This window comes from Syngnathoides biaculeatus, chromosome 10, assembly GCF_019802595.1.
Source record: "Syngnathoides biaculeatus isolate LvHL_M chromosome 10, ASM1980259v1, whole genome shotgun sequence".
Classification (NCBI taxonomy): Eukaryota; Metazoa; Chordata; class Actinopteri; order Syngnathiformes; family Syngnathidae; genus Syngnathoides; species Syngnathoides biaculeatus.
The window spans coordinates 11,263,241-11,282,413 of NC_084649.1; the positions used below are offsets into that span (position 1 = coordinate 11,263,241).

At 39.0% G+C, this 19,173-nt stretch overlaps 1 long non-coding RNA gene and 1 other non-coding gene across 2 annotated transcripts; one reads left to right on the forward strand and one right to left on the reverse strand.

Moving 5' to 3' along the window:
* Positions 1 to 436: 436 nt before the first annotated feature.
* On the forward strand, positions 437 to 11,350 carry LOC133507093 (uncharacterized). The gene is made up of 3 exons (XR_009796743.1): positions 437 to 499; positions 8,974 to 9,069; positions 11,068 to 11,350. It is a non-coding gene; the product is annotated as an uncharacterized LOC133507093 (long non-coding RNA).
* A 3,599-nt stretch (positions 11,351 to 14,949) lies between these two features.
* trnap-ggg (transfer RNA proline (anticodon GGG)) lies at positions 14,950 to 15,033 on the reverse strand. Its single transcript is given in 2 exon segments — positions 14,950 to 14,985; positions 14,997 to 15,033. It is a non-coding gene; the product is annotated as a tRNA-Pro (tRNA).
* Between the last annotated feature and the right edge of the window lie 4,140 nt (positions 15,034 to 19,173).

The window sequence follows — 19,173 nt, forward strand, 5'->3', positions numbered from 1 at the left end:
CTCATATCTCGATGAACCAGTTAAAACGTTAGTTCCCGTACTCTGGACAAGTCGCAAACCATGAAAGACTTTTAGTTCCTAATGGTTTATAAATTCCGCAAATGTCATTGGTATCAACAGCGTAATTCGCAGTTCATTGTCCTCATCTTGTTGTAGCTCAGATTGGTGAACCTGCACACCCGCTCATCCCAAAAACAGAATCTCATGACTTGTTCACCACAACCATTCATCATCAGGTTTATCTCCTATGGCACATGTTTACTGAGGAGAAATTAAACACTCAAAATGTCGTCGTCTGCATTTTAGTTGTTTCAGTTATGATTATTTAGCCTCGTGCTTTTGTCAAGTTTTTCTATGTCACGTTCATCTTGTCTGCCCATTTTGTCTTCTACAGCTGTTCTTGTCAGCCCTCCATCTTGTGTCAACCCATCTGCTTCCACCGGCCACTCATGTCCTGTCCAGGTGTTCTTCGTTGTTCCCTGATTTGCTTCAGTCCATGGTTAGTTTTCGCAAATTTTGAATTCCATTGATTTCTCTGTATTCACAAGGAAGGAAATATACATTTCATGTTTTAGTTGGTGCAACGCTGACGTGTTGCCATTCGTGATGACAGGCTCTGACATGATTTCACATTTCACCCTCCTTTTATTGTTAAGATCAGCCATTTTTTTTTTATTCTGGGCTCCTTTCCCAGACGAAGCTGTCACATTTAAAAATGCTCCTTATTTTACATTTTGTTTAAAAATAGTCCCATGGCCAAGTTTACATATCATTTAAGCGGTGCTGATGCACACACCCCAAACATCCATAACATTATCACTTACCACTTTTGACCACAACATAATTAGGTCAGGATGCTCATTTATTGGCACTCTCAGAGACATCTTCAACATTGCTCATTATTATACTCATAGTTTGGAAGTGAGCTTTTATTACAGATTGTATGGCGTTACCGCATGACTATGCTGACTGATCATCCCTCTACTTCCTGTGGGAGTGAATTAGAGAGATGTTATTCATCTTCATGCAGCAGCTGTCAAACATGTTGCTGAGGTGTTTAAGAAAAATCATCCAGTTCTGATGTCACCACTTGAATGGAATTTACCAGCAAAGGAGGAACTCTTCAATTGCATTATAAGAAAAATGCATTCTCATGGTCCCCTTTAGTACATCAAATTGTAATATTGAGCATTCATACTGTGTTTGGAGATGTGTTAGTTGCATTTAAATTGGTTTCCTACACACCTCTTTTTTTTTTTCAAGGTAACTTGTGCTTGTGTGAAAATATGGGTGTGTCGTGATGTTCAAAGTGAAACAACTCCTTTGGAAGCGAAGGAAAAATGGATTTCAGATGCAACATCATAGTTTGAATAAATGTTTTATATTTTCGCTCCATTTTATGTCTGGAATGTGGCTGGCAGCACTGTAACCAACTGTTTGGCACATCACGGTTCAAATCCCGGCCTTGCCTATGTGGCATTTGAATGTTCTCTCTGTGCCTGTGTGGGTTTTCTGTGGGTACTTCAGTTTCTTCCCACATCCCCCCCCAAAAAACATGGATGGTAGGTTCAGGGAAGACTCCCGTAGGTGTGAATGAGAGGGCCAACGGTTGTTTGTTTGTATGTACCCTGTGATTTCCTGGCGAGCAGTTCAGGGTGTACCCGGCCTCTCGCCCAAAGATTGCTGGGATAGAGAAGCAGTCCGGAAAATGAATGAATAAATGTCTGGAATGTAGAATTTTTATTCACATGCCGATGGATCTGCCCCGCAGGACATTGCTTTAGGAACCAAGACCAAAAATCCCCAAACTCTTTTGCCTAAGTAAGCCTTCTCAGTTTTCCAGTTAAAATAACATATTGCCTAAGGTTAATGGGCTTGTTTCTCGTGTCCCGTCAACAGAAATGTAAACTTGGATGTGTTTTGGGGAAATTTACACCCAGTAAACATTGCATGTTTCTCAAACACTCAGAAAAAAAAATTGTGTTTAACTCTCCCAGTATGAAGTCCAAAATATAGAAATGAAAATGCACAACAGCTAAAATATGAGTACATCACAAATGTCTTGACTGGTCTATCTATCTATCTATCTATCTATCTATCTATCTATCTATCTATCTATCTATCTATATCTATCTATCTATCTATCTATCTATCTATCTATCTATCTATCTATCTATCTATCTATCTATCTATCTATCTATCTATCTATCTATCTATCTATCTATCTATCTATCTATTTTAATAACCTGTCTCAGTCATCTTAATGGCCGTGCCAGACGGTGGGTGCGTTATCCTTTTTATGCTGGAACATTTTTGCTGTGCAACAAGGCAGTTTGAAATACTCCCTCCGCTTTTTATTGTTAGCATTTTATGATTCTAATGTTTATTGAAAATGCAATCGGATTTTAGTTTTAAATCTAGTGGAGGAAAAGCTCCGCCTTGGCCTAGTATGCATGATTCAAATAGCAATTAAGGGAAAAAAAAACAATCAAGAATTAGCAATGCTTCTGTTGAGATATTCATCAATCTCCATTTTAATTAGTCTTAATTTTTTTTTGTTGCCTGATTAGAGATTTGAGACGATGTGTCTGATTAGAGGATCTATCACAATGTGTGATTAGTAAGCACCACTTACTTGATCAGAGGTTCTTCTTTTCCTCCCGTTCGTTAGCATGTTGTTTACTCGTGTCCATGACACTGGAGATTGATTGATAGGTCACGGAGGTGTTTCGTGCTCTGGGACATAAACAGAAGAGACACGCGTCTTCGCACTCACACCCACAGAGGAGGAGGAGGTGAATTTACAATTCTGGTGGTGGCACGAGCATTAAAATCTTTGAACTTGAATGGCTCTCCGGTTAATAAGTATAGAAATTGATCTAAAACGACATTGAAAATAATGCCCTAAATCAGAAAATCAATCACTAAATTGCTTTCTAAGCACTTAAGGCCTCTAAGTGGTCCACAGACCACACAGCCAGAAGCACTGATTTCAATCATAAATTGCCTCTGAAAGTTGTTTGTAGATGCAAACTTTCAGTCTCTGGGGTGGGGGGTAGTCAAATTAAATATTTGTCTAAGAGCTCCATGCTTTATTGCCTCTTAAGATGCATGACCTCACGTTTGTAAAGAGAATGAGAAATGAATCCATCAGATCAAATTATGGTGACAAATAATTGGATTAACCTATTTTAATAGTTAAACAACATTTGGCAGATGTCCAGTTGCCTCTAATGTTGTTTCATGGCCACGGCCATAACAATTTGCAAGAGTTGCAAATGACCGTCCACGATTCCAATGGCCCTCCAGTTTTGATCGGCACTGTCAGGGAGGAAGTAGATCAACATTTTGATGTCTGCACTTACCTTTTGCACTTTTGTCGCATATGAATTTCCATTAAAAGCAGAAGCGTGTTCCACTACACTACCAATGCATTTTGACAAACTCATGTAGTTGACCAAATGAATTTAACAGCATTCATCTTGTAAGACGCAAGAAAAAAATGCATGTTACAGATGATGAAGTAGGCTGGATCTCTTTCGGTTTAAGTAAAGTTGTGCTCACTTTGTGTCCAGCAGTGTATAGCACAATTGATGGTGCCTGATAATTCATGTCGGTAATGTGAATGATCACTTAATCTCACTGCCTAAATGTACAGCTACAATAAAAGAAATTGTAGAATAGTATAAATAGATTATAAATCAATAAAATAAAAATAAAGATGATAAATAGATGCAAAAATAGACTTTTTCTAACTGAATACATGTTGGGTTTTTTTAGATGGCATACCTGAATATATTGTTCAACAAAAGCCAGCAGATGACTATCCATCCATCCATTTACCATACCGCTTATCCTCACTACGGTCACAGGCGTGCTTGAGCCTATCTCAACTGACTTTCGTTGAGAGCCAGGGTACACCCTGAACTGGTCACCAGCCAATCGCAGGCCACATACAAACAAACAACCATTGACACTGACATTTACAAAACCTGTATGGTAATTTATTTAGATGTACAGTGAAGAAAACAAGTATTTGAACACCCTGCTATATTGCAAGTTCTCCCACTAAGAAAACATAGAGGGGTGTGAAATTTTCATCATAGATGTATGTCCACTGTGAGAGAGATAATCTAAAGAGAAAATGCAGAAATCACAATGTATGATTTTCTAACGATTTATTTGTGTGATACAGCTGCAAATAAGTGTTTGAACACCAGAGAAAACCAATGTTAATATTTGGTACAGTATCCTTTGTTTGCATTTACAGAGGTGACACGTTTCCTGTAGTTGTTCACCAGGTTTGCACACACTGCAGGAGGGACTTTGGCCCACTCCTCCACACAGATCTTCTCTAGATCAGATAGGTTTGTGTGCTGTCGTTGAGAAACACAGTATCAGAACCCTCCAAAGATTTTCTATTGGGTTTAGGTCTGGAGACTGGCTAGGAGGGTTGAGAATTCTAGCTGATAGAACGGTGTTCAAATACTTATTTGCAGCTGTATCACACAAATAAATCGTTAAAAAATCATGCATTGTAATTTCTGGATTTTTCTTTTTCAATTATCTCTCTCACAGTGGACATGCACCTACCATGAAAATTTCAGACCCCTCCATGATTTCCAAGTGGGAGAACTCCCAATATAGCAGTGTTCGAATACTTATTTTTTTCACTGTATCTGTATTTCGAATTGAAAAAGTATCCATCTTGGTAAAGTTTTCACATCATGTAGCAGAACCTGGCTCAGCCATGTACAATAGTTGAGTACCAGACTGAGCTGTGTTCCTGTGACTCTGTGGCCCATTTGTGGCTTTGAGAAAGGCTGTGGCCCATTTGTGGCTTTGAGAAAGGATAGCTGAATTTCCAACAACCTCCCTAGTCACCAATAATTGTGGGGGAAAAAAACATTACCAGGGTTTGATGGTGCCCATTACACCACCTACATGCGGGTGATTATGAATGCAAATTGTTTCACGACAATCAGTCGCAACCTTCTGGGCTTCATTAGACTTGCATGTGTGAAGCATACTTATAACTGGGACACTTCTGCTATGTGCTCTGTTTTATTAAATGCATAAGCTCTGAAACATCTTTATTTGGTAAACAAATGTAATCAGGGTCAAATCATGTCCAAGATATGGATATGAACGTTGATGTACAATATAACGATGTGTTAATAATCCACAGTGGAAGCAGATGGCTGGGCAACTGTCAGTACACAATTAAACAACATGCTGTGACTAGTGAATTGCTAAGGCAATAAACAGCTTACCATTAGCCTCTGTTGGGGTATGTATTCATTTCTTTATTTGTATTGCGAGTAACAAATTGAGATAAAAGTAATATTTGCATATGATGCTGCTTACTTGAATGAAGGGGGAGGAGCAATTAAAATACTCTGTAGGCAAGAAAAGTCATCTATTTGGGATGAATGTCTGCTTGTGACCAAACAAAATGTGTTTGGATACGATACCATTCCATTAAATTACCCAGAACTCCCATGTAGGTCACATAAAAGAGCTGCAACACAGCATTTCTGAAATTTCCCATCGTAACCTTCTGTGGAAGTTTTCCAGAAACTTCCTGGAAACGTATCTAGCAGAAATGTTCCACTCCTTTTCAGCGCTGGCCAAGCTCCACCCTGACTGAACCACAGCTGATCACAGAGTAATTATTACTCAAGTCCACACCAGGTGTATGAAAGTCAGCTATGTGAAGCACTACATGAACAATGACAGCATGGCATTGTGCCACTTTGATAGAGAAGAGATACTGCTTATTTTGCTTCCGTATGATCTTGGCCAAAGACAGAGCCCTTAGTACAGGCTGTTTTTTGATTTATTTTATTTTCTGCAGTCTCAGATGCTGGCAGAACCAAGCATATATTTTTCATGTGGACACACTTTATTCATTTGAGTAGCTCTGTTTTTGTTATGTCATATAATATAGATAAATAGTGATTCTTAACTACTCCAAGTGAGGTACAGTTGCATGCAGTTTTGTTGCACTTTTGTAGTATTGGACGTTTCTGTAATTGTGATGTGAGCCACTGGAATTAATAGGGTGGAATTTTTTCATTTTTTTACTTGTTCTGTGACTTCTTGTGGCTTCTTTAGCACTTGTTCCATAAGATGGGTCACCATCACAGCTGATGTCACACAAGAAATCAACCTACCTCACAAAACCAGTTTAATGAGCAGCAAAGGATTAGATGTACACCTTTTTTGTAACACATATTCCAGATATTATATATATATATATATATATATATATATATATATATATATAGTATTATATTATTATTATTATTATAATTTGTATAATATGTATTGTATTGTATATATATTGCAAACACATATTTCAGAATTTTGTACTCTTTCATAAGAAATGCCTGCGAAGATACTAAAGGTTTGTGATAAATTATTTCTTTGTTTTAAACCAGGCATTGAATATGTTTAAAAATGTTTCTCCGCTAACATCAAGCCCGGTCGATGTCACATCCCCAAGAGCCATATACCCCACCGTGATCGGTAGTTTTGTCAACTCCGCACACAATACTATATAAGTGCCATTCATAAAAACTCGAGGGCCACACTGACATTAAACTTTCACATTAAGCTGCGGGTCAGAAAATATCATCACGCTGGCCGCAAATGTCCCTGGGCCGGAAGTTTGAGACCCCTGTTTTAAACACTGTGCTTTCCTTTTTTTCTACTAGCTTAGAGTTGCCCCCGTCATAATTATCATTTTTCGCTTTCATTTTTCAGTCTTGTTAGTCTGTCTGGAAATGTTTGCCAGTAGGGGAATGCTGTAGAGGCGGAACAGTGGTTTAGCTGCGTTGGCCTCACAGTTCTGAGGACCCGGGTTCGACCCGGGCTCCGCCTGTGTGGAGTTTGCATGTTCTCCTCGTGCCTGCCTGGGCTTTATCCGGGCACTCCGGTTTCCTCCCACATTACATAAACATGCAACATTAATTGGACACTCTAAATTGCCCCTAGGTGTGATTGTGTGGCTGTTTGTCTCTATGTGCCTTGCAATTGGCTAGCAACCAGTTGAGGGTGTACCCTGCCTCCTGCCTGTTGATAGCTGGGATAGGCTCCAGCACTCCCCGCGACCCTCGTGAGGATAAGCGGCAAAGAAAATGGATGGATAGATTGAATAATGTAGCTTTGCATTCCCAGTGATGTTGTCTGACTGTATTCTAAAATGTGTTTTAGGTGCCCAAAATTAGCTGGGATAGGCTCCATGAATGCCGTAACCCTTGTTAGGATAGGCGGCTTGGATAATGGCTAATAATGGAAAATAATGACTTTTTTTGTCCTCATTGAAAGACAGAACAGTTTAGCAAAAATTAGGACATCTGCTTGGGAGAGAAATAAAATAAAATAAAATGCTGTGACAGAAACAAAACTTGGAATTGGTCAAATCTGGCGTGATTGTTATTTCATAGCCAGTTTGATTCTCCAATAACATCAGTCTCTGACAATACATTGCTCTCGATATTTAAAATTAAAAAAAGGCTTTGCTATTGTATTGCCCTTTTAAAATATTTTTATTGGCTAGGTTTAAATTAATTATACCGCCTTAAATTTAATGTACTTTTTTTATATATATATAAATAGACTTCAGTCTACTAAGCAGTGGGCTTTAAATCACTTCCCTCCTCTCTCATGTTCATTTCAAAGCAATTGTAAATTGTCATCGTACTTTCATAACGTGACAGTGGGGATATGTAACATGGAAATACTTGTCATACTTCACTAGGGCTGAGCAAGTCAATGTAGCAGGAAAGCCGATTGTACAGTTTTAGCTTGCCTGCAGCGGTTCAGGAAATGACTTGGAAGTTGAAAGTGAATCCTTTTTAATGATTCAACATTTTAGAGCACCACAGGAATGAAATGAAGAGTTTGCTTTCAAAACGAGACACAGGCATTTTTTTCAGATTTACGAAACTCGCGCCAAAATTATCCATTCGGAGCTGGATAATTTTGGCACAAGTTTCGTAAATCTGAAAAAAATGCCTATGTCTCGTTTTGAAAACAAACTCTTCAAATATACCCTAGCCCTACAAAGAACTTCGGATGCTACACAAGGCACATTTAAAACTTATAAATAATAACAGTTGAATTTGTTGGAAAAGATTCATAATATTGGTCTGAAATTAGAACCAAGAATCATTAGATTTGGTTACAGTCAGCACTTATGAGACAGTTTTAAATCACGACACTTTGCAAACATGACAAATACTACTAATACTTCAGGTTAAAAATATAAAAATTGTTGTTACAATTGTACTCCTCTGTGCAATGTGTCAATTTTAGAAAACATCTACAGTATTTTTGCTTTACAGGGCCTTTAAAAAAAAAAAGAAGAAAGGCAGGGCATCTACGGTAAACTTAGCTGAATTTATCAATTATGGGAAGGGACCTTCAACAATAACTACAATTACTAAAATTTAATTTTGTAGCAGTCACCAACAGTTAACAATGCTGCATGCAATCTCCACTTCCCTAAACACTTCACACCCATGAGCTCTTACAAAGTATGAGCATTTTAATTTACTTTTTTTTTTTTTTAATAAGGTCTATACAGTATACTAAGTTCTACTACTACTTACTACTAGTATTTCAGTAAACTGAAATCTCTTGTTGTTATACCTATGGGGCATGATAATATCTTAAAACAAAACGTAAAAAACGTGTCCAAGTCAGTCATGGAAATCACATGTTTTGGATTTTGTCCATGGAAAAATACTTCCATCATGACTCAAAGGGCAAAAAAAGAAAATTGCTGTAGATTAAAACTATGAAGGGTTCAACAAAAATGTTGCTGCGTTTTATGACGCCACCAGGCAGACTGAGGTTGAACCAATCGATATCTGCCCGTTTTACTTAGTTTCAATTCTGTTTCACCTGCCCTTGTTGTTTTCCATTTCCTCTTCCTCTCCCTTTCTCACGTATCCTCTGTGACAGGCTGAGCTCGGATGCTCATTGAGATGCAGTCTGCAACACCGCTGGAGCACAACAGAGTTTCTCCTGACTGCCGGAGTGACCTCCAAGTACCGTACAGTATGTCCTTTGCTGCGTGTACAGTATATATCTAACTACTTCCTGGGCTGCATAATCATTACGTGTTATGTGCCTTTATTCCCATTGAATTAAAATGATCACAATTATGCAGTATTAAAAGCTAAGCAAAGAAGTCATGCTAACAGTTTCCCATCCTTTTTGTTACAGCATGATGGGTATTGCTAGTATTTTCTACCACAGAGGACACACCTAAATGTCATCAACTAAATGTCAATTTTGAGGATACACCCGCAACTAATAACCCAAGTGCATTTTTTGACATTCACCATGTTGCTGTCACACAACATTATAAACATCACTAAAAGTGACTCTTATTAGGTTATTTCACATGTGAAGAGAGAGCAAGAGAAAGAGAGAGACCAGAAGAAAGAATTATACGTCAAATAATTCCCTCCAGCGGTTGTCTTTTTTGATGGCTACATCAGATCATGTCTTAATAAAGGCAAAGCTGGAATGGGAAGTTTCAACAGCAACAAATATGGTTTGACCATGTAAAACATCCAACCATGGTCATCTCACCTTGCCATGTCTTCTCAAAGTTGAGGCTTAGATCTAAATCAGAACTGCTGAAACATTTTGAGTCCCAGAAGAATGCTAACTGTAATATGGATTGTATGATACACATTAATTATGATAAAGAAATCAACAGATCTGACTCATCAATAACTGTCTTTACCCAATTGACCCCTCCGTACAGGGCACTAAACCACACCTCCTGAAGTGACGTCACGCCACGTGCGCTGACGTCAGACAAACAATTAGCAAAAATATCGGCGCAGCAAGAAAAGAATAGAGCGAAACTGTCCGATTTACCGGCTGATTTCTCACTCGCATTCTTAGCTAACAGTGAAATATCGTTGAAAAGCAGACAGCAGGGCTTCAAGTATTTCAGCGAGCGGTATTTCAATGGTATTAACATGCATATCGACGGAGAAACCATTGATATTAGCGCGAGATCTTTCCGGAGTCAGAGGAAGACCGAGAAGCCACATAATATAATATATTATAACCCAAAGACGAATTCGTCATTGACAGTTTCCTATTTTCGTGTTACATATCACACTTGTGTGCAGAATCTGTATATGTATCTGTATAGCCGTTTGTGAACCAACATATGAAGGAAAAGAAGGCGAGGCTTGATTTACGAGTTGTTTCTCTCGTTTTCTTTGTGTAACGTCACGCACTCCCCTCAATAATTATTCTTGAATTAGTGCCGAACCTACCTAAGTACCAACCAAGTACGACAATCACTACTTTAGTGTCCTCAAACATCCTTCCTTCAGTCTTGGTGTCTTGGTGCATGTCGAAGGCTTTTAGGACTGCTAGTCCTGTTTAGCCTAAGCTCACCGCCGAACAGAGACACGTTTGCGCAGTCAGATCATCGCAAAATATCGCTCAACACAGATCAAGTGTGTCAATCATTCACATTTAGCTATGTTATGCAAGCGAAGAACTGCTAATTCATTTATATGAGACATGTATTGAAAATCAAATATAGGGCTTACCTTCGTGCAAACATATCTGTTCCGGTTGATGGATTCAGTTGATCATGCGGTCTTCCACAAAGTTTTATCCATCAAAGACATTTTTCGTACTGGGTCTTCGGTTTTGGGAAGGGTACGAATTGAACTCCACCAACTAGCCTTTCAGGATACCTGTCGTCACTATTATAAAGTCCGTGACTACACCTCGTAACCATATCTATTGTTAAAGAACCCAAATACGCGATAAAACGCCAACAGAAGCTATACTGGACCATCCAACGTTGTCTGAGATTTGAGTCTGAGATTATGCAGATCTCTGGCCTCTGATTGGTCAGTCATGCGGATTGCGCAAATTTCTACGGAGGGGTCAATTAGAGAGAGAGACATTGTAGTATAGTTTGCCATTCTAAAAAAAAACCCTGTTTGTCCAAACAATGCAACTTGCTCTCTAGCTGTCCTGTTTTCATGTGTTTTTTTTCCATTTCTTCCACAGTCAGTAACGTGAAGTCTGACAACAACGAGACCGGAGACGGCAATGAATGGCCTTTCTTGCAAAGACACAAGCACAGAAGACAGAAGGTCTGTCGCCTTCTCATTGCCAAATAACCTGTGGGGCAACATACTGTAAACTCTTTAAACAAAACACAAACAACAAGCCCAAATCAGTAATGGAAATTAGAGCGTGGCGTACAGTACATGGAGGATCGCGTTTCGAATGGTGTCGGTGGGCAAAGAGGGAAAATCACTTCTGACTTTGTAAAATACCACATTTTTGTTTTGTTGGTTTGCTTTTGTCCATTTTAGTTAGCATGACAAACACCTACAACTGGGAGCTTTCATTAAGACTTGGGTATAAAAAAGAGAAATTAGATTGTAGCATTTGCGCAAATATTGAGCATATTCTTACTTTGCAAATGAGCCGCCCCTCCACAACGTTTATTGGAAATCTGTGATCCAAATGTGACACTATACCTTGCAAAATAATTTCCTTGTCAGACTATGACTCTTTGTTCCTCTTTCTTAATGTGCAGTAGCTGAACCCACAGATGAGGTAAAAGCATAATCAGTGAAATGACATTTTTGTATGGAGCTTGAGGATATAAAATGATGGGGTCACACTAAATGATGTCTAACAATAAGAGGCTTATTTTGAATTCATCCCACATCTCCTGGTTGTCACAAAAAAAACTCATTTGACATTTTTTCATACAGAGCCAACCTATGATCTACCCTGAAGTTTTCACATATAGTATTTACTCACCTGAGCAGACAGAGCACTGTTATCAAATGTCATCTACTAGATGCTACTCTAAAGATGTTTTTCGTCAAGTTGTTTCTTTCAATGTGACATCCACTCTGATATTTGTTTGAAATGGGCCCCCATTAAGAAAATTCTGGACGGGCCCCTCCAAAAATTGGACAGGTGGACGTTGTGTAGCCTGCGGACTCAAATTAACGTCAACTAATTATTTGTCTGCCTCATGCCGCAGAAGCTGGCTGACAAGATGGCCGATGCCTGTATGTCCCAGCTTCAGCTAAATTCACTTGGATCAACCCATCTCAGTGAATGATCGGGCTAAATATTGAATTGACACTGAGGATATGCCGTGGGATGATGTGACAGAATTTTATCATGAAGCAGAAGGCAGGCGGTATGTGGCTTGGGACCAGAGAGTACAAGGCAAAATATTAATTCATTCTGTCTGTATGGCTGGGAATATTGCAGATTCTTTCAGCCTTAAACATAATAAATTAAAAGAATTTTCAGAATTTTCCAATGTGGCAGCATGGTGGGCAACTGGAAAGCTTTGGCCTCACAGTTCTGAAGACCCGGGTTCAATCCCGGCCTTCCCTGTGTGGAGTTTGCATGTTCTCCCCGTGCCTGCATGCGTTTTCTCTGGGCACTCTGGTTTCCACCCACATCCCAAACTCAAACAACATTAATTGGACACTCTAAATTGCCCTTGGGTGTGATTGTGAATGCGACTCTTTGTCTCATTGTGCCCTCCGATTGGCTGGCAACCAGTTTAGGGTGTACCCTGCCTCCTGCCCATTGACAGCTGGGATTGGCCCCAGCACTACCACAACCCTTGTGAAGACAAGCAGCAAAGAAGATGGATGGATGGATGGATGGATGGATGGATGGATGGATGGATGGATGGATGGATGGATGGATGGATGGAATTTCCCAATACATCATCATCAGGGGCATACCACCAGATCATGGGGCCCCATTAAGAAAATTCTGGACGGGCCCCTCCAAAAATTGAACTGGTGGACGTTGTGTAGCTTGTGGACTCAAATTAACGTCAACTAATTATTTGTCTGGAAGGGGGATGGACTCTACTTTACTTTCAGAAAGTATTTATCGATTGGAGTTGGCTTTCAATGGTCAGGTCCCCACAATCCCCCAGTATGACACCCATGGTTATCTGCCCCAGGCAGCAACAGAACTTTGCACGCCACTGCTTTGCTAGGACGTTTAACTGAGAAGTGCACAGTGACTTCATTGGTAATTACTGTATAATCCCTGATGATTTTTAGCAAGGAAACAAGAGAGGAGGCCTCTGGCCCACTGACCACAGCATTCGAACCATCGACATATTCATCCAAGCCCTTCTGATGCAATGAACCCCATCGGCCCACTTGGGTCAAAGTCGCAGGCTTGTTAGTGAGTATGTATGCTCTTTTATGAAGCTTCTGGCCTAATGAGGTCCATTAAAATCTGTGTCCAATGAACCAAGATTCCAACTGAGATCTCTCATTTGCCTTTCCTCTCTTTCAACCTCATTCTCCTCCCCTGAGTCTTCAACTCACGTGACTTCTGAGTATCAGACAGAATTTAGTTAGAGCACAGTATCAGTATAAATAAACTAACACTACACCAGCAGATATAGTTACAAATGTGGGACAGAAAAGAAGTTTTTAGATATTTTTATGATTTATGCAGGGAAACATCATGGTCTAGTGCTTATAAAATCAGCCTCATGATTTGTAGTTTCTGGGTTCAAATCGTGGCTGCGGCCTTTCTGTGTAAAGTTGCATGTGCCTATACAGTACTTGCATGCAGTTTTCCAGAGGTACTGTGGCTTCCTCGCACATTCCCTAAAAACTAATTTCTTCACATTGAATGGATGTAGTTGTTTGCAGTGCATGTATTGTGTGATTGGCTGGCAACCAGTCCAGTATGGATAAAATATTTACTTGAGAGTAAAAGTCTAAAATTATGGTTTGTTTTACATTAATACAATTTTATCCAAGTACTATTGTGTGCTGTAGTTGGTAATGTAATACTTTGCATAAAATGTCAGTAATGCCATATTTTGAGGAAAATTCTTAAATTTTCCCTTTCAATTACATTTGGATTGTTCCCTTATAAATCCATTGTGGACAAATACTTCTGGATCTAACTGTATCCATCTCAACTGTTCATGTTTATGACAGACAATGGAATTGAACATGGTGCCCTTTGATGATATATTACTTCTCAACCACTTTCTAGAGCACATTCTTCCCATTTCATCTGCACCATTTGCCAATAAAAGTTTTTAAACAGAGCTCCAATAAAATTCAATGCAATCACTGCACGCGCTGCAATTCATCAAATGTTTGCATTTCAACCCTTTTGCCAACTTTTGCTGTGTCTTTCATGGTTAGGTTGATTTAGTGAGACATTTATATGGGAAAGAAGAGTTTGCCTTAACAGAAAATCAAACATGACAAGGAAGGGAGATTTATATAGCCTGATGTCAATGTCACTAAGATATAAAGTATGATAGCAAGAGCAGGAGAGGATCAAGGTGGAGGTTGGAATGAATGCAGAGGATGATGTGGCAGATGCATGAGAGATAGAGCAAGGCGAGTGGGAGTTTTTCCATTAAATTGGTAGAGAAGCTTTCTTGGGAACAGAAAAAAAAAAGGTAAAACAAAGCACTTTAATTGAAGAATTTCCTTTCCTGGAGCCAAGGGGCACTGCGGGAAGCAAAATAGGGATGTGTTTTGTAATTGTGCCAGATTTGTGTAATTCCATTAAAGACTTAAATTCATTTTCTGTGACGCTCATAATACTTTAAAGGAGATTAATGTTGCAATTAGTCCACACGACAAATTTAATCAGTGCAAAACCATAGGTATTGGCCTTTTCTGAATTATGAGGCTAAAATCAAATATGAATGCTTTTTACACCCACACAGACCGGGAAAGAAACCATATCTTGGAACTTGAGTGGGTGTCTAAAATGAGTCCAGTAACCAAACAATTTGAGTAAGTTTCTTTCAGCATCACCACAGAACATGTATGTTTGGCACAATTTTTTTTTTTTTTTTATACACCGGATGCCCTTGCCCTTCCTGACGCAACTCTTCTCAGGGAGTGGAGGCCCCAGTGGGATATGAACCCACAACCCCTGGTTTACCAAACCAATCCCAAACCAGTGCTCTTACCACTGAGCTACAGGGCCTCCCAGTAACAAAACAATGTAATTTCTCCAAAACAACCAGCTACAAAAAGTAAACTATGTTAAAAAATGCGATAAAGAGGCTTCAGGACATATATGGCAAGTATTTTTACATGATAACATTGATCAAATTGAAACCAAAACTGTGTGGACATTTTCTCTTTTATTGCCAGTGAGTGTATTTAAGTCTGGCTCCATGCAAGTTATTCTTTGGTCCTGTCAAATTTGAGTTTTGCAAATTAAGAAGGGTTAGGGTTAGGGTTATTTTACCAAATACCCATCCATCCATTCTCTGAACAGCCTATCAGGAAGGGCGAAATAACAATCACATAAAGCAAGCAGCTCAGGTATGGTAAATACACTCGAAGATTGATAGAGATGCCACTTCTCTTTATGGGCAGCAAATACTGTAAACCTTAATAATAGAATCTCGGGATTATTACAAATCTTCCACAAAACTGTGAGTAAATAGAATTGAGAGAGTCCCGTGGCGTCTTATCACTGAACATCCTGGCTTCATTTCCTGTCTGCACCATGACAGGTGAGCAGATGGGACGTCTCACTGCAGACTAGCAACCACTCAACATGTGTTGGATGGGAAAGCGCGTCAGCACAATGGCACCAACTGTGGCAAGTGGAAACAAAAGGCACTTCTTGTCAAATGTAATGAACTGTAGCTTACCTGAGTGAACCCTTTTGTGAGAAACACATTTGACTGCAGCGAAAGCAGATATCGCTGACACAACTCATTTGGTGTCATTTGAATGCAACTGACAAAAAAAATGGAGTACAGTAACTGTCACTGATCCCTCATTGAAAGGATCGCTACACCCCCAGGTGGCGAGTATTTTTTACTGCTTGAATGAATATAATCAACCGCAACCCATCATTTATTACAGGCGGAACATTTGTATTTGAAATTTGATGTATTGAGCAATGCATTAATGCATACTATACACTGAATGTGATGAATGTAAAGTGTTATTTTTATATATCTTTGAGGGGCCTAAATGTTTCAATTTGCATTCAAAACAGACTTGATTTATGGGTGTGTTTTTTTTTATTAATTTTTTTATTATTTAAGAGCACCTTGGCCAAAAAAGGACACCACAAAATCATTGGGGGGGGGGGGGGGATTACCTTCAATAATGTATAATTATGTTAAAATTAGACATTATGAATAACTCTCTTCTTTTCCTTTCGGCTTGTCCCATTAGGGGTTGCCACAGCGTGTCATCTTTTTCAATCTAAGCCTATTTCGTGCCTCTTCTTCTCTGACACCCACTGTCCTCATGTCCACGCTCATAACATCCTTCAACCGTTTCTTTGGTCTTCCTCTCGCTCTTTTGCCTTGCAGCTCCATCCTAAGCACCCGTCTACCAATATTCTCACTCTGTCATCTCTGAACATGTCCAAACCATCGAAGTCTGCTCTCTCTAACCTTGCAGACATTATGACTAACTCTAAAAGCTAAAGTTCATAATGACTGCCAATGATGATACAAAACACCAAATAAGATATATAAATAATTATACAATATGATGAATGAAATTTGTTGTACTCAGTCACATACAGTATAGGGCAGTAAGTTGATAGCTTGCTTCTGAGCGATTACTGTAGTTTAGTATGTAAAAGTACATAACCTTATTGTTCTGTGGCTGGGTGGCACAGGAGGGTCCTAACTGGTACAGCTCATTTATACAAAACAAAACTACTGTCACTGTCTATATTAGCCCAATCTAGTTTTTCATTCTTGTTATGGGCTGGCTAACATTTTTCTTTCTGCTTTTCATAGTCAATTAAAATGCTTTTCCCTTTTTATTGAATATTTAAGCCTGTGTAATGTTCCAGTTCAAATTCTCTTGAGCATGTTTTCAGTATATAAATGCTCTATACAGTATAATACGCCATTCACACATGCCATATTAAACTGTGGTTTACTGCTTCACTGCATGTGGTAATCACCATTTCACCCTAATTTATATCTACATCAGAAAAGGCTCAATAATACTGTACAGTGTATGCATAATAGACATCTACTTTTACATTTCCAATTTTAATAATTAAATTGAATTGGATTTCTTTTGTAAGCGAACATCAATCATCTTAAAGGGGGACGCTTAAGTCTCACAATTTAGGGCGACATGGTATAGCTAGGCCCGACTCTGCAAATAAATCAATCTTGACACAAAGGTCAAGTAAATATTCAATAGGTCAGTGAATCATATATACTTTGTGAGTACTGTATGGGGGAAAAAAAAATTGAAAATGGCATGATGTGACATTGTACATCTGAGTTTGTGCACAAGTACCCAAGTCTAGTAGAATTAGACGAAGGGGTGAATGTGTGGTTGACTAGGTTAATTGAAGTCTGTTCTCACAAGAATTTAGTACGATTTGATACAAAAAAAGTCTTGAAATGTAATTGGCCCTTTGTAGAATTGTGTTGTAGCAAGATATACAATTATTTTTTTGTAGAAATGGTGCAGAGGTTAGTGTGTAAAGTACTGACAGAGCTTTCACCAACAATATTGCTCATGTTTCTGAACCAGCCCATTTATATGCAAATGCTTAGTTGTTTGTACAATTTCCTCATAATTGTTGCAAGATCAGCATTATCACATATGACGTGCGCTTTAAAACATTCAAAAGGCATGACGTTTTATTGTCATTTATAACCTTTTCCTGTAAATTGACATTTCTACAAACAACTTTGCCAAATCCAGAATCTCTGATAAAAAAGAAATAAAACTACAGGCCCAAGTAAGACATGAACATGAATGCAACATTCTGAGAGGAGAAAGCCTCCACTGGATTTCTCTCAAATGTGCGTAATTTAAGAAAATACTGCAAAGAAAGACAAAGAAATGAGCAGACCAAAACTACCAGTAGCAGAATATTACATTATTTTACATAATACTACAGCGGTTCGTCACAATATTGCTCTTAAATAATCAGGAGACTTCAGGGATCACTGACATGTCAAGTGGCAATATTAAGATCTCTAACGATGTAATAAAAAAGGGGAAAAGGTAACAAAACTGGGGCAGACTCCTGCCACCCAAAAAATCCAGATGTAAACAAGAAATCATAGATCAACGGCCAAAAAACATGCATAATCACTCATAAATAAAAATCAGTTGTATTACTTGAATTTGTTGCAAGACTCTTGTAATGGCACAAATGGACATATTGTAATTGAATGTTAAGAATCTTGTTGATTGGTTGAAAATTAATTGGATTTTTCAAGTTTTTAAAAGAATCGAGGCAACTTGGTGCACTACCAATCAGCAGAGGCACTCTTGAACCACTCTCAACCTTTGGAAGAAACTTCACCGGTAGTGTGATTATTTGAATATTTCAAAAAAGAAAATTCCAAGCAAAGTCTCTGTTGAAGTGTCCATTGTCCAAAGTTAAGGTTAATTTCACACTGCAAATAGAAGGCAAAGTGCAATAAGTCTAATGCAAAGCAGAACTGCCTTACATGACACCCCAACAACGGTTAAGGATGTCAACGCAGCCACCGGTGAACTTTGAATCGGTTTATTAAACAAACTGTAAGAAAATAAAAACAAGTACATTCTCACACTAGCTGTAACAGCCACAAGTGATGCCCAGAAAAGCTAACCTGACCTTACCAATACTGCAGTCTCAATCAGTGACGCACATGACACATAATACAAGCCAGACACTGCCTTTTAGAGTAACATGTTCAAAGTCACAGATAGAACAGTGTAGAACATGGGGATGGCAACATCATGTGGTCAGGAACATGTAAAAATCTGCACCGTACATGCATATTTTTTTTGGAATTGGTATTGTTGTTTCTTCAAATTTGAGCAGATGAAAGTAATCAGTGAGATAATCGGTAGAATATCCATCCATCCATTTTTTGATCTGCTTATCCTCACAAGGGTTGTGGGACTGCTGGAGTCAATCCGAGATGTCATCAGGCAGGAGGCAGGGTGCACCCTGGACTAGTTGCCAGTCAGTCGCAGGGCACATGGGAGACAGACAACAGACGCACTCACAATCACACCGACGGGCAATTTAGAGTGTCCATTGAATGCATTTTTTTGCAACGTGGGAGGAAACCCATGCAGGCACGGGGAGAACATACAAACTCCGCACAGGCAGGGCCAG